This window comes from Mus pahari, chromosome 5 (assembly GCF_900095145.1).
Source record: "Mus pahari chromosome 5, PAHARI_EIJ_v1.1, whole genome shotgun sequence".
Classification (NCBI taxonomy): Eukaryota; Metazoa; Chordata; class Mammalia; order Rodentia; family Muridae; genus Mus; species Mus pahari.
In genome coordinates this window covers 38,449,660-38,452,620 of record NC_034594.1, presented here as the reverse complement: position 1 = coordinate 38,452,620, position 2,961 = coordinate 38,449,660, and the positions used below count along the sequence as shown (strand labels likewise).

Genomic DNA, 2,961 nt, shown 5'->3' with positions numbered 1-2,961 from the left:
AGAGAGAGAGAGAGAGAGAGAGAGAGAGAGAGAGAGAGAGAGAGAGAGAGAGAGGAGAGAGCGAGTGTGGAGTGTGTAAACTTTTTTTTGATACATGGTCTTGCTAAGTAGTCTTGGATAGACTGATACTTGCTACACAGTCCAAGTTAACCTCAGTTCATAGAAATCCTCCTGCCTCAGCCTTCCACCTACTGGAATTATAGTAAAACTCAAGAAAGAAAACTTTTAATGTATTCCCCAATTTTGTGTGTGTGTGTGTGTGTGTGTGTGAGAGAGAGAGAGAGAGAGAGAGAGAGAGAGATTGAGCATGTGTGTATGTGTATGTGTATATGTGTGTGTGTGTGTGTGTTTGAGCATGTGTGTGTATGTGTATGTGTGCGCGCGCAACCCATAGGAGTCATTCTCTCCCTCGACCTTGTGGTCGGTCCCAGGGGTTGAACTCAGGCTGTTAAGCTTGGCAAGCAGGAACCTTTAACCTCTAAGCCATCGCTCCAGCCCTACAAATATTTAGCGAACACTATCAGGCTTTGCCATACATTTCAGAATCCCCATAATGAGGTTACAAAATTATGCCATCACCGTCATTTAAGCTCAAGAGCGTGAGTGCTGTCTATTTTCATAACTACTAAGTGGCAAGAAAAGCCATTGCATCAGCCACCCCAGTTCAGATGGTGTCTCAGATCCAAAGAGACGATCCAACGTGGCCTTTATATCTCTTTCTAAGAATATGTTCTTTGTCTGGGGGAAAAAAAAAACCTTTTTGTTTGTTTGTTTGGTTGGTTGGTTGGTTGTGAGTGCTTCCTATTTTGTCCCTCGTTTCTCATAATATCCTCCAGGTGGCCAAAAGACAATTTAATGTTAGTGATTAATTTATGTACATTGTTTTTGTTTTTCACAGTACAATTTATCTTCAGAAGGCAAGGAGCTGAACTGAGCATAGCAGCTCATAAAAGCCCCATGTAAAGTACCTTGATGCACACACAATATGAATGAGCCTTGAGAACATTATGCTAAGTGAAATAAGCCAGACCCAGAAAGACGAATGTTATATGATGCCAATGTTGTCAGACATGTGATAATTCACAAAGTCACAGAGACAGAAAGTAGACGAGGGGTTCTCAGGGGCTGAGTCGGCAGATTAGACTGTGTTTATGGCTGCAGAGCTTTGGCTGCGGGTGATGCGAAGGTTCTAGAGATGATCACAGAGACAATGACCACCAGTGCAAATGTACTGACTGCAGCGGACCATACGATTAGATGATGTTAACATAGCAACATCCTCGTTTTATTGTCATTGTTCTGAGGGCTTATTGGGTGCTATGTGATTTTTATTTAATTCCATTTATTTATTGTGTATGTTGGGGGTGGCACATTTGGGACATGTTTGTGGGAACAGTTTGTGGGAGTTCTCTCCTTCCACAGTGTGGATTGGAGATTCACCTCAGGTTGTCAGGCTTGGCGGCAACTGCCCTTACCCAGTGAGTCATCCTACTGTCCTATGTGACGCTTTAACATCTACACATGTGAAATGTTAATATCAGGAACACTCATCTACTCAAACACTGGCCTTTTGTGTGTATGTGCCAGTAAAAAACATTTAAATTTCTTTCTTGCATATCCATATATACATATATTCTTTCTTGAATATATATGTATATATGCAAAATGTACATACATGTAAGAAAGAATTTTAAATGTTTTTTAATCACAGAAAAATTACACAAAAATATATGCATATATGTATTATATACATATACGCAAGAAAAGATTTTACATATGTATTACTTAGTTTTTTTCAAAACTCTATTTTTAATCATGGTTCTTAAATGTTTTAATCTCCCTTATAGCCTACCACCCACCAGAGGTCATGAAAAAGAAAGGATACAGGGGAAGTGGACCTGTTTAGAAAGGTTCTTTGGAGCAACTCCTGTCTATGTTGTTGGGAAACTGGCAGTTCAGTTCACAGGCTAACAGTGAAGCATCAGCTCAGTCCACTGGCAAACACTTCACAGACACACCAGCAGTCCAGTTTGTTAGAGTCAGGGTAGCAAACACAAATCAGCAGTGGTGGCAGTGCCTAGCGGAGACAGCCAGGCCTCAGCCTCTGCCTCAGCCTCAGCATAGCACCAGTCAGCAGAAGGGACCAGGAGAACTGCCAAGAGAACTTCTCAGTGGTGCCTCTCTCAAGGAAGCGAAGATCAGCGAAGATCAGCGAAGATCAGCGAAGAAGCAAGACCAACAACTGCTACGCAGCTAGCTATACCAGCAAGCCCAGCTCTGTCTCCAGACTGCTCGCTCACTGTCTGTCGAGTCCTATTTATACTCCCTCCAAACGTCACGTATCTACCATGTGCATTGCCTCGGAACGTGCATCCAATCAGCCTGAGTCCACGCAAGTGGCAGGAAGTTGCAGCACACCACCAGAAGTTTCTATGGAGTCCCAACAAATAGAGCTCAACTATGCATGTAAGGTAGACCAACACATGTGTTGTTAGCCAAGAATCCTTCATCACGAATCCTTTCATGAGCTTGCTTTAGCAGAACATCCTTTCACCTGTGTCTACTTCAGTGAAATGGTTCCTTCATGAGTCTGTCTTGGCCTTTCACCTGTGTCCACTTTAGCTAAACATTTCTTCACATGTTTGCCCCAGCAAAACACCATCCAACTGACTTTCCAAAGAACCCTTAAGTTTGCACTTCACATATGTTATGCGTTTATAAAATATGCACACATACACACATATATGTATAGAACATTCATGGTTACTTGCAATATTCTGGGCCAGAGACAGCCAGACCTAATTTAGCAAACCTGTTTGTAACTTAGTACACATTGAGCAACCTGGAGAATGCTAGGAATACTTTACTGAGACAGGAAAAGAAATCATTCTCATAGAGAGAGAGAGAGAGAAAGAGAGAGAGAGAGAGAGAGAGAGAGAGAGAGAGAGAGAGAGAGAGAGA

At 42.2% G+C, this 2,961-nt stretch overlaps 1 protein-coding gene across 3 annotated transcripts in view; it reads right to left on the bottom strand.

Annotated features, from left to right (window-relative positions):
• Positions 1–2,961, bottom strand: part of Cdk15 (cyclin dependent kinase 15) — a 91,405-nt gene that overhangs the window by 41,280 nt on the left and 47,164 nt on the right. The gene's annotated exons all lie outside the window — the stretch shown is intronic.